Here is an 18226-nt window from a genome sequence, read left to right as displayed (position 1 = left end):
GGAAGCCTGGCGTGCTGCAGTCCATGAGGCTCCAAAGAGCTGGACGTGACCGAGCCACTGAACAACAACAGTCCTTGACTTGCCTTTCCGTTGTCTTAAATCTGTCTTTTGAAGAAAAGAAGTTTTAAATTGTCACTAAGCTCAGTGCCTCAACTTTTTCTTTTACGGTCATATGTTTGAGTTCTAAATTATACTTATTTTTTTCTCCTATTATTTCTTCTAGAAGTTACATATTTTTATTTTGTACATTTAGGTCTATGATCCATTTCAAGCAAGTTCTGTTTAAAATATGAAAGTTTACAGATTTACAATTGTTCCAGCTCCATTGTTGAGAGGTGTATCTTTTCTCCATTGAATTACCTTGGTACCATTGGAAAAAATCAATTGTCCATGTATGTGAGGGTCTATTTCTGGACTCCACGCTGTTCTGTGGATCCATATTTTTCTTAGTATACCAATAGCACACTGTCTGAATTATTGCAGCTTTGTAGTCTTAAAATGAGCTAATCCAAGCCCTACAACTTAAGGTTTCCTTTAATGTCTTTTAGCAATTCTAGATTCTTTGTGTTTTCATAAAACTTTTAGATTACCTTTATTTTAAAATTGATTTCCATGAAATCAAAATGTTTGAACATATCTACATGGATCTAGATTATTTTGTTTTCAAATACTTTTTACACTCAGTTTTGACATGCTTTTTTTTAAAAAACTCTGTATTACCCTAGGGGCTTCCCAGATGGCACAAGTGTAAAGAATCTGCCTGCCAGTTTAGGAGACACAAGAGATAGGGGTTCGATTCATGGGTCAGGAAGATCCCCTGGAGGATGAGATGGCAACCCACTCCAGTATTCTTGCCTGGAGAATCCCATAAATAGAGAAGTCTGGCAGGACTCCAGGGAGTCACAAAGAGGTGGCCACAACTGAGCAACTGAGCACATATTATCCTAAGAATGTTTTGAGTTGTTAATAGATATAAATTTCCTGTTGTAATATCTTATTTATAAATTATAACTTTTTCTTATTATAAATATACTTATCTCCTTACTAAAATTTATATTTTATTAAACTGCCTTTTTCTAGTCTATCTTCTCTCCATCCCTTTCCCAAGAGATTATCTCTCAAAAGTAACATATTGTTGGACATTTTCTTGTAATTTGACAGCTTTTATCTTTCATATTGTTGGACATTTTCTTGTAATTTGACAGCTTTTATCTTTCATATTGTTGGACATTTTCTTGTAATTTGACAGCTTTTATCTTTTTACAGGATAATTTACTTATTTTCATTTGTTCTGATTAGTACATTTGGTTTTGTTTTCTTCTGTTTCATCAAATAGTTGAACAATGCCTACCCTTTCCTTTATTTCAAGTAACCTCAAAAGGACTAGAAATAGTCCAAATCAACTTTTTAATATTTTATAATTTACTACACAAAACTGACATGAGAACTGGCATGAATTTCATACAAATCTCTGATATTTATGAAGTTTTTATAGTTTAAAAATGACTGTCATAAATATTACCTCTTTTCATTCTTCATATTATTGTTTTATCTCCATTTTACTCTTGATGAATCCAAGATTTCAAGAGGTTTATTGACTAGTTAAAGTCACACAGTCAATAATTATGGAGTAGAGAACCACAGATTTTACTTTCTTTTTTTATAGTTCTACTGTATATTATAATTATTTTTAATGTATATAAATTAAGATTTTTAGTCAGAGTTTCAGTATCAAACTCTCAAAAATTAGTAGAATGAATATACAGAGAAGTAGAAGGATAAAGTATAACTGAAAAGCACTATGAGCCAATTCAACATAATTAAGATTTATACAATTTGCACACAGCAGTAAGATACAAATTCTACCCAAGTTCCCACAGACTATGAACTAGGAGACACTGGTGCATATCCAGAGACTTAAAGCAAGGTGCAAAAGTTCATGTTCTAAAGGTATGAAATCCTACAGAGCCTGTTCTCTTACCAGGTGGAATTATGTTAGAAATCGATATCAAAAGATATTTGAAAATAAATCACATATTTTCAGGTGTAATGTGACATTTACCAACAGAGATCTTTGACTTAGCCTCAGTAAAGTTAGAAAACTGAAAAAAAAAAAAAAATAAACACAGAGTGTGACTGCAAAAAAGAAAGCATTTAATTGAGTATTAATATCAAAATAAGAAATTCATATCAAAGATACTTTTAAAAATCCCATGTATTTGGAAATTAAATGTCTACTTTTCAATGATGGGTGTATTTAAAAAGCCACAACAAGGAAAATTAGAACATATTTGTCATAGAATAAAAAAGAAAAGAGAATTTATCAAATGCTTTTCTTATTTTTTAGAAAAGAAAAGCCAGAATACTTTCATTCTTCCCTCTCTACCATAATCAGGGGCAAGTGCTGGGCCAGAGGCATGCCTACCTGGTCCCAATCCTGACTTTCCACTGTGGATGGCCTTTTCCCTTCACATGTGTGGTCACTGGTCACCCCCAGGCTCTCACTCTGACCTCAGCCAATAGAGGACGAGTGATGTCATCTGATTTTGCCTAGCTTGGCTAGGCCACTCACCTCTCTCTCCTTCTCTGATCATAACTGCTGCCCACAGAGAAGGTCTTCTCCTTGGCCACCAGGCATTGAGTACATGAGTCTTTGAGCTCAAGTTCTAACCATGTGGGCGGGTCCTGCCAAAGTCCACCATGTCCTGTGACAAGGTAAATCAATCTAAATCAATCTGTGTGAACAGTGATTCTAATGTAAGAATACATACAACTCGTCTCCAGCCATGAATCCCTTTCTTCATGATCAGATTTGGTAGTAACCAGGTTATGCTGTTCTCCAAGCTACTTCACTCCTTGGTTGAGAGTTCACGCAAAAAAAGAGGGGTGTTATTTTGGGGGACCCTCTTCAACCTGAAGTGATGATGTGTGAAATAATCTGAATTCTCTTACTTAGTTTAGATTTTGTAAGGAAAATGGCCTTTAACTACTGTAACACTATTATCTTGTCTGCAATCACAAAGGTTGGCTCTGGGATGGTTTTCTCCACTGGCTGGAAAGTAGGTCAGCAAAAGCTCACAGTGATTGAAACAATTTGAGGGGAGGAAGATTATATTCAGATAATCCTTCAAACAAAGGCAATCCATTAGGCAGCTAAGCCATTTAAGGAAGAGCTTGGGAGATGAGATATGATAACACCAGGGGATGAATAGTCTGTAATATCACTGCAACGTCTGTTTAGGTCAGAATTTTAAAGTACAGAGTGCTTTGAAAAATAAATACACAAACTCATGCATTCCAGTATTCCCAAGTCAGAAAATGGAAAAACAAAAGACAGAAATGCTTACATTCAACAAATATTTAACCTGCATCAGTTATTCCTCTCTTAGTGAATAAAGTCTGTGTGGTCAGGGTCCATATCTGATTCATTTTATGTTCTTCTGTTTGTTACCAATGACTGTTTTTCAATCATTTCTCAGGCAAGAATGCTGAAATGGGTTTCCATTTCCTTCTCCAGAGGATCTGCCCAACCCAGGGGTCAAACCCTGGTCTCCCACACCGCGGCCAGATTCCTTACCATCTGAGGCCCCAGTAAGCCTCTTGCTCTGCCTTTAGAAGTTATCAAGTGTCCTGGGTATCCGAAGGAAGGGGTGCAACTTCCATCCCTAGCAGAAGAGGGCACAGTCGTTAAGAGAGGGAGGAAGAGGTAGCTTTGAAGCCAAGTCTTGCACAATTGGTGTGATGATTTGAAGTTCATGTTGAGGATGATGTTTGAGGGAAACTGTAAGTCAGAGTGAGCAGCATTAATACAAGTATAGGGAACTTTTTTTCTCTTAGTTTCCAATAAGGCAAAACAAGCTGTAACAGAAGCTCTCAGTACATGAAAGGGCTGCCAATCCAAGTGTGCGAAATTACGAACCAAAACAAGAATGTTTCCGCTTCTGTGGAACCCAGTGTCCAAGAGGGGGTGAGAAAGGAGGTTTAGATGGGTAGATTGGACCAGCTCATGGAAGACTTTAAGTACCAAGTTACAAAGTTTAAACTGCCTACTCTTTTCACAAGGAAAGGGCTACTGAGGGTCTTTGAGCAGGTTTGGGACAAAAATCAGTGTTTCTTCTGCAAAAAAAAAAAAAATTAATTAATTAATTAACCTAGCAAGAGTGCATGCAGATAAGTCAGAGGTGAGAGGGACCGCAGGCAAGGCTGTAGTAATTCCTAGGGCTGTTAATGCTGGTGTGGAATGCTTCAGTGGCAGTTGGACTGATGATGAGAGGAGGACAGAAGTGAGAGCTGTTCTAGAAGGAAACGTAGAGGAGTCAACAACTGACAAGAGATGGAGCGAGGGGGAGGAGACGGGAGGGAGAAGAGAGCTGTCCGCCTCTCTGCTACACCAGCAAGGACTTCCCTTCTCTCTCTTCTCAACGTGTAACCTAACAGCCAAAAAGCTCTGAAATGTTCTTTCTAATTGCCACTTTGGTCCCTAATTTTATGAGGACCAAGGTAATTAGCATCATAAGGATTTCCAGAGGGAAAGATGTGCACGCCTTCCTGGGGAACCCTCATCACCTGCCTGCCTGGCCTCCAACCTGCGCACCAATGCCTCTGCTCACGTTCCTCACCTCCTGGCTCAGTCTGTGTTTAGACAGAGTCAGCCAGGATCGGGACACAGCTCACACTGCAGGTTGCCCAGGAGTGACTGTACGTCACAGATTTTTAATAGGTGTCTCAAATGTCAGTTTCTTTCCGGGTAGAACCTACCTGGGAGAATGATATCTTGCCGACGCCCAGTCATGCATTTCTCTAAGTATATTTGTCAGGCGCTATGGTTTACCACCTGATTAACCTCCCGGTTCATTTGTCACTGCCAAGTAACTAACTAGTTCATGATTTGTTTCCCAAAGTAGGCAAAACAAACTGCAACAGTCATGGACCATGGGTGGAATGCTAGTCTCACCACTGAAAGCATTTTTTTTAATTAAAAAAATAAATAGAGCATCCTAGTAAAGGAATATTCTCCAGCTGGGCTATGAAAGAAAAACAAAAGTGGATATAAGCTTAATACTGACCATCCAGTCCAAGAATCAATTTCCTGTCTGTCAATTTTGGTCACTAATTTTCATTTTTCTAGATTTCCCAACATACAACCATTACTATTAAATGGTTGTCGTTGTTCAGTCTCTTAGTCAGACATTTTGTGACCCCATGGATTGCAGCATGCCAGACTTCCCTGTCCTTCACTATCTCCCAGAGCCTCAAACTCATGTCCATTAAATGGTAGTCATTGTTATTAATAACTGTTTGCTATAGAAATGGGTTATTATTATTAATTTGCACTCACAGAGAACAACTCCAAGATCCAAAGACGTTAAGCAACTGGAACAACTCACATATTGTAGTATATCTCTTGATTTATTTTCCTAAAAATCTAAAAGTTTATTTTTAAATTTCTCATTTTTTCATTGCATTGATTCATCAACTCCCATCACTTGTTATTTACCACGTTTCTAAAGATTCCCTGCAAAAAGGAAAAAAAAAAGGCATTTAGCTGTATTTTCCAGAGGGCATGGAAGAAGTGAATCTGAAGTTCCTTTCGTTTTGTTATGACATTAGAGTTGATGTGGAGAAACAGTGTAGGTATTTATAAAGGACAGAGAGACCTGGAAGCCCTGGGTGTCCAAAGGAGCCCCACTCTGCATGCCACAGGAGGGGAGCATGCTTTGGCTAGACTACAGAAACCCTCCCTAAGTTAGTCAAAGGGCAGAATCATTCTGATAATAGTGTGTGTGGTCCTATTATCTCTCAAGGGACTGGCATAAAAGCTGCAATTTATTTTTAAAAATGAATAAATACTTACAATGAGCTGGGCACAATGCCCAGCGGAAAAGTACATCCAGTTCTATCAAAAGAAGACACTTTATGCACATGGGCTAGTATTGTCTCTCTCTTCACTCAACTGATGAAGGAGAATAATTTGTGCTCTCAAAGAACTTCGTGGTACTGGGAACAATTTTTTTTTAAGATGCATTTCTTTGTAAAGGAAAATAAGGTTCACCTTTAAATGACTTTCTGGATTTTTTTTTAACCCTCTCTTGGATACAAGAAAAAGAGGAGACAGATGAAAGATAAAGAAGAATGGAGAATTTTTTTCTGATCTAGGCAACGATGAATTAACATTTTCGTTAGTTATGGAAATATTTGTTCCAAATCTTTTTGTTTTGTTCTAGTGTTTAACATTTAATAGAAATCCTTGTTATTCATGTGACCACAGGGATCTAATTTCCAAGGCAAGTTCTTTCTGTTGAAATAGTTGACAGTTTAGTACCTCTCAGACTTTTAGAACAATAACTTCTAATTTTGCAAGCATGGTAGGGATTAATGCCTGTCAGTGCAACTAAAGCTTTGTTTTATCCCCAGGACTCATGAGTCAAACAACAGAATGGCTTTCTGTGGCCTTTACTCCTATAGCCGAAAAGGATGAGAGGTGCTTTGGTTCCCGGGCAATCTGTCTTGAAGCCTCAAGCCCTCAGCAGACAGAACGCTCTCATCAATAGATGTCTGGACTCCAACTGGGTGTGTGGGTGGCAGCGCCGACACCTCACTTTGATGGAAGAGTCCTGGGATGCCGTTCCCAAGGGTGACGTTTTAATAGCATCAGACAAATCACTCTTATCTAAAAAGTCACTGAGCTTCCATCAACAGTGTCTCACCTGCCTCGGGAGCACACACCAGACATCTTTTGTGCTACAGCCAGTTAGCCTGCCTTAGAATTGTGACCGAAATGCGTGTTTTACCATCTGGCAGTTGCTGAATTTGATAGAGTCTCTTGTCTGTGCTTATCTTGTCTCAGGAACAAATTTCCAGGCTTAGAAATGAAGACAGTCCCCATCAGTCATGGGCCTTGGCTCCTTGGCTGCTTATTGTGTGATAGGTGCCTGGAAATCCATTCACAGGAGTCTGGACGGCCGGGAGACAATGACGGTTGGTAAGCAGAAGGGAAGAAAGATGCAGTGTGGGAATACACATGTTTGATAAAGCTATCCAACTCTCGTGACACAAAAGAAGTCATGGGGACTTGGCACTTTTTGCAAAAGTGGATGGCCCAGATTGGGGGTGGGGTGGTAATCAGAAGCACAAAATCAGTGTCTGATGGCTAAACCAATGTCAAAGAATTAAAAAGCAAATGTTATTAACTTCTTGGTGCTCACTTCAGAGAATGAAGCAGGGGGAAGATGTTAAGTACACGTCTTTTTTACTTGAAAAGGAATACATATAATTAGGAGTGGGAGCCAAATAGCAATTAAGCTATCATGTCCTTCATAGGGAATACAAAGACATTTAAGCGAAGTAAACAGGATATATATAAATAAAGCTTTAAAATCACGAAAAGTAACATGGAGTGCAGATAACTAAAATCTTGCCATCTACGAGAATTTACTGAATATCCCATAAGTTTAAGACACCATGCTATGTCTCTACGAGAGAAAAAAAAAAATGTGAGGGGAGGCTAAAGCTTCCAGAATCATGAAAACCTGAGATTGAATTCCAACTGAGCTTTTACTGGAGTAAGAAGGTAATGGCACTGTCCTTGAACTTAGATTCTCACGTGTAATAGTTGAGAATAATATTTACCGTTAGGGTTGTTGTGGGAATCAAAACAACCTACAGTTATTTATTTTATTAATTTAACAAACACTTGTAGGGCATTGTCTTCTCATTTGGATCATTCTAGCAATTCAGAATAATATGGCTAATAAAATAGGCAAAACTGTCTGCCCTCAAAGGGCTTCGATTCTGATGGGAAAGATGGGCAAATAAACAATGTATTCATAAATGCATGGTAGACTGCAAATAGTGCTAAGTGATAAAGCAAGTTGGTACTGGGGGGTAGAAATTGTTAGGTAATGTGAAGCTTTATGTAGGGTGGCCATGGCAACTGTCACAAAATCTGTGAAACTGGGGTAAAGGAATAAGTATAGTGAGAAGGTGAGTCATGCAGATATCTGGGTGAAAAGTGCAACAGGAATTTTATTGAATTTGGTGTGCTGATTCTAAACATTTACATGAGAGAATGAAGGGCCAAAGTAGTCAAAGGAGTAAAAGAGAAAATAGAGACTGTTCCATCGCCTACTGAAACTTATAAAACTAAGGTGATTAAGACTCTCAAGTTCTGCAGAGTTAAACAAGCAATCAAAGTAAAAGGAACCAAGAGAGATCCACACTGATGAATGCTGGACTTAGGGTCATTCCAGAGCATGGGGATGAGAATGGACTGTCCAGAATTTGTTAGGGAACTGCTGGTTATTCATATGGGAAACAAGAGAGTTATTGCCCTAGATAGCACAAGATACAAGAACCAATTCTAAGCTAAATTGAAAATAAAAGTTAATACCAAATTTGAAATTTAGGACAACAATATAAATTTTTTTTTAAAATATTCTTGAGCTCCAAAATATTTCTTAAACATATTTCAAAAGGCACAAAACATGAAGAAAAATGGTTGGTAAGTCTGACTGTTAAAATGTGCAACTTCACTCTATTAAAAGCTAGTATAAAAGAAAGCCGTAAACTCAGAGGAGATATTTATGATACATAAAACCAATAAAGGAATACAATCCAGAATAAAACACATATATACACATATAAATATATATGCATTATATATACGTGAGTGTGTGTGTGTACAAATAGATACACATTGGTGACATATGTATATATGGTTATATATATATAAGCATAATATAAATCATTAAAAGTAACAAAACAGCTAATTGAAAAATGACCAAAAGTCTAAAACAGAAACTTTACAAAATAGGAAACTGGAAATGTCAGTAAAAGTTTACATACCATGTAAATAAAATTATAGGCTCTGTCAAAAATTAAAAATTAAAAAAAATAAAATTATAGGCTCTGTCAATATCAAGAGTTGGGAGACGTCACTACTGGTCACTATTGGTGGAAGTATAAACTGGTACAACTACTCTGGAAATGATTCCATCAATATCAGCTAGAGGTTATAGGCATGTATCTCCTACACTGTGATTCCATTTCTCTGAAAACTTGCACATGAACAGCAGGAGGTGTCTACAATATTCCACAGCAGCATAGGTTATGACATCAAAACATGTAGCATCTATTAACACAAGTATGTGGTATTTATACAGTGGAATATTACACAGCAGTAATAATTAATGCATATCAGTAAAACATAAAAATACAGATGTGTGTCCAAAATATAGCATAGCATGGAAGAAAAATTGCAGAGTATGTATATCCATTTATATACATTCAGAGTAAGCAAAACCAAGACACAGAGCAAGAAAAAAAAAGGGATCCGGAAGGGCCATTCAGCATGGCCCAATATCACCACTCATTCTCTATTTCTTACATGGATGAGAGAGCATGCCAATGTCCATAAAACTGCTATCCTTTTCAACTTACATATATACTGTTACTATGCATCTTTACACTATTTGGTCAATATTTTTGAAAAAGTGACTAACTAGTGAAATGAGGAGAAAGTGAGGCATTTTGGTTGTGAAGAGGAAAATACGTTTCAGAATGCAGATGTAGAAAATACTGAAGCAATGGGAGGTTTTTATTTTCTTTGCTTTACGGTTATCTCGAGAAACACTAAGGCTGTCTCATTATTGATGATAAGGATTCAATAATGAGTTTTAAGATATAGAAGAGAGAGGCGCTATTCAATAATACGAGGATCTAGGGAAGTTTTTTTGTTTTTGTTTTTTTTTTAAAGACGGATAACTCCAAGCACAGTGTAGGCATGGCCATATTGAGAACAAAGTAGACAATTCTGGGAGGACAGGCTGACTGTGATGCAGACAAATGGTGTGAGTAACAGAGAACTCTGCTCAATTTTATATGTAACTTTAATAACTCAAATGGGGAAAGAATCTGAAAAAGAATAGATGCACTCACGCTTAGTTGTTCAGTCATGTCTGACTTCTTGTGACCCCATGGGCTGCAGCCCTCCAAGTTCCTCTGTCCATGGAGTTTTCCAGGCAAGAATTCTGGAGTGGGTTGCTGTTTCCTACTCCAGGGTATCTTCCCAACTCAGACATCTACTATATTCCAATATAAAATTTTAAAAAGAAAGAGCTTGTGGCAAATAGACTTAGCAAACAGGGACAGCCCTGGACCACTTCCTGAGGATGCAGAGAAGGAACACGGGGTTTCCAGGAGACACAGAAGTGGAAGGGATGCCCACGGATGTGAGTGTGCTTGAAGATGGTGAGCAAGAGGTCCCGAGAGCTCAGTAGGAGACAGGAAGGAAACCCAGAAATCAGAGACGGGAATGAAGGCGTATGGGAGAAGAGAGCTGAAGGTGTCAATCATGAAAACAGGAACATGGAAATAGGAGTGCCATGAATTCTATCCCAGGGCTTATCTTTGAGGAAAGATAAACACCGGCTACTGTATCAGAAATCTTTCGTTCCATTAAAAGTTAAAATGACCTGAAGTAAACATGGGAAAATTCCCTTTCTTGAAATATGGATAATAAAAGTGACTGTTCATATTATTCTCTATCCTTAGATGTAATCAAAGTATTTCTTTGTGTAAAATATCCTATGTATTCATTTTCTAAGAATAAAACTGCAAAAACTAAGAATAAACATTTTGCATTGGAGAAAAACACCGAGTTGAGGAAGTTGCAAAAAGTAAGGATACCTGGTGTCCTTTCTACACTTTTTCCCGCCAGGTCCATGGACTTGAAATTTAAGTGTCAAGATTCTTCAGCCACTATCTCCTCACCTGTCTAATCAGAAACTGTTTCCTTTGAACCTTGGTTTTCAGGAAAAGTAGGCGGATTTACAGAGCTGTTCCAATGATAATTCTTAATAAATACCAATAAGCTGCTTTGGTGATGTTTTCAATAGTCTTTCACATAAAATGGAACTTGAAGACAGGAAAATGATGGAAACAAAGGATAATTGTCAGTATCCTAGTGCAGGAAGTTAGGAGAATTACTTTAAAAAGCACCAAATCTTGAGAAACAAAAAAATGTGCCTATTGACCTGTCTGAAAATTTATATATGGGCTGCACCCTCTTGCTATGCTGAAAGTCCCCGTCCCTCAGGGTTGTAATCCTCTTAAAAGTGGCACATGAGGGGACGATGACTCCTCGGTCCTAGCCTGGGTGCTTACTGAGGGCTGATTGATCTTAGCCTTCTGTTCCTCAGAGGGTCCCCCTGTACAGTATTGCATATTGCTTTTGCAACCATCAATCTGAGCCACTTAATGCTAAATTTTACTCAGGAGGTGGTAAGTTCTCTTTGGGCAGTTAATGACATTTGAAAGAGTCACTCTCCCTTTGGGGTATTTTTCTCTACCAGCATTATGAAGTGAACCTGCCCTTGGCATCATTAAATCCAAGAGAAATGGGATTTAACTGCACTTGGTAATTAAAAAAAAAAAAGTTTTATGAATAAACTAGTGGCACAGAAATAATATAAATTTGCAATTGTTTATTCACTGAAGGGGACAGAAGAATTGTTGGTTTTATCATCCAAGGTTTGCATCCCGGATCATTGAAAGTTTCCTTTTTTCACTATATTCTACTATCAGTCCTCTAAGTGGGGGTACAGCTCAGAGGGGAAGTAACGTGAAGCTGGACTCTGTGAATGTGCACACTTTACGAGATTTATAGGGTCAGAGAGAAGTCCCAGTCTTACTCCTCTCTGTACTATCAAAGCTAGAAGATATGCAGAAAGGAAGACATGCCAAATTAAGGGACTCATCTTTATGTTACTGGACTTCCCTGGTGGTTCAGATGGTAAAGCGTCTGCCTACAATGTGGGAGACCCAGGTTCGATCCCTGGGTCAGGAAGATCCTCTAGAGAAGGAAATGGCAACCCACTCTAGTATTCTTGCCTGGAAAATCCCATGGACTGAGGATCCTGGTAGGCTACAGTCAAAGGGGTCACAAAGAGTTGGACAAGACAGAGCAACTAAACTTTCACTTCTTTCTTTGTTACTAATAGGTATCAATGTTAATTATCTAGATCCTAAGTTAGGGTACTTCACTTCTAATTAGGCCATAAAAAGTCACAAAAATATATTATTCTTACCCTAATAATTACCAAAAATCAATACTCTACAAAATCTTACTTCTCTTGAGTCCATCAGAAAGCTTCGGCCACAAGAGAAGAGAATGGACTGAGTTCTCGAAACTACGAGTACCACCAGCATCAGCCCCCTCATAAGAAATGGGACATGCAAAGCACCTCTCCTCTGCTGAGCATGGAAGGCAGAAGCAGCTGCCAAAAAAAGAAAACAGCAGCCAATATTATATGAATTTTTACTACCGAATGTGATCGGATATGACAGAATAATTAAGAGCCATCATTAGGGGTCAGTAAACTGTTCTTTAAAGGACAGAGGATGAGATGGTTGGATGGCATCACCGACTCCATGGACATGAATTTGAGCAAACTCCAGGAGAGAGTGAAGGACAGGGAAGCCTGGTGTGCTGCAGTCCATGGGGTCTCCAGGAGTTGGACATGACTTAGCAACTAAAAAAGAACAACAAAACTTTTCTTAAACGAAGAAGAAAATAAATAGCTTGGAATTTGCCAGCTGTGTGGTCTGCATCAGCTCTATGATCGAAGTGCTGAAGTAGCCACAGACAATGTGCAAGTGAGTGACTGTGGCTGTGTTTCTACAAACTGTCTGGACAGAAACTGGTAGCAGCCCCATGGGCAATAGTTTGCTGATTCCTGATCAAGGGGCCCCCAGTGTCTTAGATGGAATCCAATTGGCATCACCCTATTTTCTTTTGACCAAGATGGAGGTGCAATGGCTGCCAAGAAGAAGCTGGCCTCAGCAACTCACGTGAGACCAAAGAAGCTGGGCCAAGTCCTCATCCTGGCAGAGGTCAGTTTTAGCTTCTAATTTGCTCTTACACTAAGCAGGCTCCCAGACAAACAGGCCAGAAATTCTGGGATCTCCTTAAGCTCACCCCTTACATGAGGAATGGACATTTGAACCAATTAAATTTGAATCTCAAAGGACAAGGAGACTTTGACATTTAAGTTGGAATAGCAAATGGACCTTCTCTTTCTTTCACTTACTGTTACAAAAAAAGGATTCTTGTGAAGTTTTCCTAAAATGATTTTCTTTATTTTAGTGAATTAGAAACTTGAGTATGGAATGGGGGCATAACAAAATCCTGGAGGTCCAATATTGTGTATTATTCCTCATTGTATCGGATAGGACAGTTACAAAATAATTGTTTGATATATGTCTGCTTCTTGAATCCATTTATTTTTAAAAAATTGATCCCATAGAACAGACCTTCAGTAACAGAATAAAAAAAGCATTTATTTTAGATACATCTTAGTGCAATTTTCTTGGAAACATGATTTTCAATAACATGTAATTTTAACTACCAGTAAAATTGTTAGGTCATGATTACTAGTGAACTTTAGCTGCATTAGAAAGATCAAATCATAATATGTTTTAATGTTCTATCCGTCAGCACATACCTACCTAAGCGTTTTTGACCACAAATCTACTTATGTTTCAAGCACCTCTCCCACAGCAAACTTGAGGACCACTTATAGACCAGACATATTCAGACAAGACACAGGGCACTAGCAGAAATCAACACGGCCCTGGTATTTCACTCCAGAATATTTTACTGTACAAAGAACAAATACCTTTTATTTCCAGAGCCTTTTTGTAAAGCACTTTCATGTAAATTATCTCACTTCTCCTTATATTTAAAGCAGAAAAAGCAAATGTTTTCCCACTTTTAAAAATAGAAAACAAACACAATGGGCGCTAACGGGCTTGACTGAGGACACACAGGTGATAAGTCTTAGAACAAAATCTCTAGCCTGTGTGTATTTTTTCCACCATGTTCCCCTGCTTCAAACAAACATAAAATTGTTAAGGGTTTTGAATGAAAAATGCTGCTATTTAGATATTTATCCTCAGCTCCAGTAAAATCATTTAGCAGAGTTTCCAAATACTCTTCTTTTCAGAGGTTGCTCTGTACTTTCACGAAAGGAATCAATAATGATTTAAATTATGGTAAAGCAATTTGTAGAATGCTACTTTAATAGGGAGAATGAAAGGCTCAGAATTCTTCAGTAATAAAAAAATTTAATATTCATATACACACAGTAAGATATTCTACAGAACAATAATTAATAGCATCATGACAATGTGTCATGTTTTATTAGTTAAAAACTATTTTGACTTGCTTTTAATACCCAGATTTATATATATTGATGGGTGGAATGATTCATAATGCCATTTTACTATTAAACTACCCAAGTTTCACTTCATATTTTAAACCAAACAATTAATTTTGCTCATGCGTACCGTCTCTGAGCAGACTGACGTGAATTTGTCATTTATTCTAATTATGCATGCAAAATAAGTTGCAGAAAGCAACATAGCCGAGCTGTGTGCTTGCTGTTTAATATTTATGGTGCTCCAGCAATGATTAAGCGGCATGTACAACAAAATCCTTGCTCTTCCAGGCATGTAAATTTCAATGTTTTGACGGGATTTATAGTTAAGATACTGGTTTCGTACTGACCAGGCCATTAGCTCTGTGAATCTGTGAGCCATCCTGCTGGGCCCCAGGGTCATGAATTTGCTCCTCCTGTTTACAATTAACCTTGCTTTATGTTATAGCCACTAAACTGCACAGAAACTCCAGTCAACTACCTGAAAACCACACCACCTTGGTGATTCAGGGAGGGCAGGATAGATGAATCAGTAAGAATTCGATTTTGCCTCTAGAAAAGGAACTCAAAGCAACTGATAAATTCGTAGCACCTTTATGAAAGTCCACACCTTTAAAAAGAAGCTCATGGCCGTGCCTTTGTTGATTTCTGTGTTCATTACAGGTAATCTGGCATTGACTTTTTTATTTTCTATTGGTATCAAACTCAGTCTAGTTTCTACCTTGGTGAAGAACAAGAAACTATTGTTTCTTCTCAAACCATAGAGCTTATCATATGTGGGGGAAAAGTGATCACAACTTGAGTGAATAGTCGGAAATCATCCTATGATCTTTCTAAAGCAACGAGACTAGTTTTGTGTGGCTCAGAGAAGTAATTTCATTGTTTGGAATGTGGTCATCTTTAAGAGTAATTAGTGGGTTTTCCCTGGAAGTGAGAACTGTTTCATCAGCAAATCAGCATCAACCCACTAATAAACATTCCTCCTGAGACAAACCCAATGTGCTTACTGTTTTCCCTAGATCTAGAAGTTTCTGGATAAATTACAGATTGTGAGTGACCAATAGCAACAGGTGGCTTTCCCAGGTGGCTCAGTGGTAAAGAATCTGCCTACTAATGCAGGAGACACAGGAGATGCGGGTTTGATCCCTGGGTCGGGAAGATCACCTGGAGAAGGAAACAGCAATGCCCCACAGTATTCTTGGCTGGAGAATCTCTTAGATAAAGGAGCCTGGTGGGCTACAGCCCGTGGGGTCACAGACTTGGACATGCCTGAGCACACACACATTAGCAACAGGTGCATCTTGGCATATCAACTGGGTGGTGGTTTAGTCACTGAGTTGTGTCCGACTTTGGACTCCATGGACTGCAGCCCACCAGGCTCCTCTGTCCATGGATTTTTTCCAAGCAAGAGTACTGGAGTGGGTTGCCAGTTCCTCCTCCAGGGGATCTTCCTGACCCAGGGATCAAACCCGCATCTCCGGCAGCTCCTGCATTGCAGGCAGATTCTTTACTGCTGAGCCACTGGCGAAGCCCCATGACATCCTACATGCTCCTCCTAAATTGGCTTTAGCTCAAAACACAGTTCATGTCAAAAATGAATAAGCAGGGAGAAGAGAATGGCAACTCACTCTAGTATTTTGCCTGGAGAATCCCATGGACAGAGGAGCCTGGCGGGCTACAGTCCATGGGGTCACAAAGAGTCGAACACAACTGAGTGACTGAGCACACACATATCCAGTGTATAATATATAATTTTTAGTGCTGTGTAAAGTAAATCAAGATTCTTCTCAAAATATTATAGCTTAAAAATGAATAAACACTTTCTTGGTGATACTTAAACCATTTGATTTTAGTTTAAAAAAAAGCTGCTTTAAAAATGTCCACAATTCAGGACTTCTATGTATTATCGAAGATGCATTCTTTCCCTTTTCTATTAATAACTTCACCTCTCCCATTCCAAATAGTGGCTGCTTGAGATGTTGATTTAGTAACAAATATAATATTTTATGTCATTTGGCTTTTTTATATTCAAAATGTCCAGCTATACGGGGGGAAAAAATCACTACTGCACTTCAAATAAATCCTCCATGAGATTTTCCTGTGTCGATGAATAAGAAAGAGCTGCCCTATTGTTTTGCAAACAGTGGCTCTTCTCTAGCCTATAAATAATGGAAAGGAAAACCTCAGAAAAGGTCTTCTAATTCCACTGGCTTCAGGCTAAGTACCCAGCATGCCTTCTTTTTACAACTGCAAGTACAAATGTATGATTTTTCCCCTTTTCACTCAAAACATTAGCTTTTTGGCTTATGGAATTAACCTCTGCCATGCATCTATGCTGTTTGCTTGCTGTTGCTATTTTAAACACTGAATCTGTTCTGCACTTTTTACCATAAGGCTCTGAGGGTGTTATATAAACTGCTACTCCAGGAATTCTTTTTATCTCACATAAGGTAAATGTCAAGCCCTCATCCAAATGTACTGATAGACAAGCTAGAAGCTGCTGGAAACCTTCTGAACACAGGTAGCTGTACCAATGTCTCTAGCTTCTAAAACAGGCCTGATGATCTCTGATATCTTATGGCAGACATGCATCTGCTAGTTTTGCCCAAGTGTCCTCCCCTTGACCTTCTCCCTCCCTCATCACCCCCTTAGGAGTCCTCTTCTGGAGGTAGTTGCAAATACAAGCCAATTACCCCAGAGTTCACACCCCAGTCACCTCAGATCTCCCTTTTCTCACACTTCAGCCCTGCCTTGACCATCAGACAACTAGCAAGAGCCCCTGTGCCCCAGAGCCTGCGGAACCGGCTCAGAATAGTCAGCCCTAAGCCTGCTTCCCTTTCTTCACCTGTTCCTTCCCTGTCCCTGCGTGCTAAGTCGCTCAGTCATGTCCTACTCTTTGCGACCTTATGGACTGTAGCCTGCCAGGTTCCTCTGTCCATGGCATTCTCCAGGCAAGAGTACTGGAGTGAGCTGCCACGCCTCCTCCAGGGGATCTTCCCGACCCAGGGACAGAGCCCAGGTCTCCTGCTTTGGCAGATGAGTGCTTTGCCACGGCAGCCATCTGGTAAGCCCCTGTTGGATACTATAAGTCAAATTTTCTGTTAACATAGTGCATTTTAAAGGAGAAACCTAATTGAAGACCAAGGGATCTCTCTTTATCTCTACTCCCCGATTGTCTTTCTCTATTATAGACTTTTTGCTTGAATTATTTGAATTATGTGACCCATCTATTAACCCATTGCTATGTCTACATACAACATGGGACAAAGTACAGTGGCAATCCTGAGATTTAGTTGGACCCCAAAGTCAAGAGATGGAATGAAACAAACCTTTCCATATCACTTTTATGTCTTAGATTCTGAGACTTAGTCAAGAAGTGAAAATATGCTGATACCTCTATTTGCAAGACTAAAATTATTCTGTTTGCTTTGCCATTCCTTCTCTATCTCCATCTGTTTGTTTTTTATGTAAATTTTGCTGAAAGAAATCTGATATAATTGCTGTGGCTAGTCTAGGAGGAGGGAGTAGAACGTAAATGTGGAATGCAGAATGGAACTTTCTGAGTTAATACTTTTTAGAAACTCTCTGTGATTTTTTGGTGGCCCACCAAAAAAATCAAATGTAGATTGAGTGCTGCTCAATTATTTTGATGCAAATCTACTTCTTCAAACCCAAGTGTATTTATAATGAGAGAGATGCCTTCTAAGGTCCCAGCCTGCTCTACCAGTAACCTTCTATAGTCTTATGAGGAGCAAATAGTCTCAGATATCTTGCTGAGATTTAAACCAAATCAGAACATTTAGTTTGGAGTGGAATGAAAAAGTAGCCTATCCACCATGATCACTGATAATCTTGTATGTGTTGTCTAGAATCTTTTAACTTTCTTTCACTTACATGGAATGCTTACTTATTATGGGAAGAGGCGTACGTGAGACGGTGCGTGCGTGCTAAGTCACTTCATTCGCCTCCAACTCTGCAACCTTATGGGCTGTAGCCCACCAGGCTCCTCT

This window comes from Cervus canadensis, chromosome 33 (genome assembly GCF_019320065.1).
Source record: "Cervus canadensis isolate Bull #8, Minnesota chromosome 33, ASM1932006v1, whole genome shotgun sequence".
Classification (NCBI taxonomy): Eukaryota; Metazoa; Chordata; class Mammalia; order Artiodactyla; family Cervidae; genus Cervus; species Cervus canadensis.
This window is presented reverse-complemented; position numbering follows the sequence as displayed.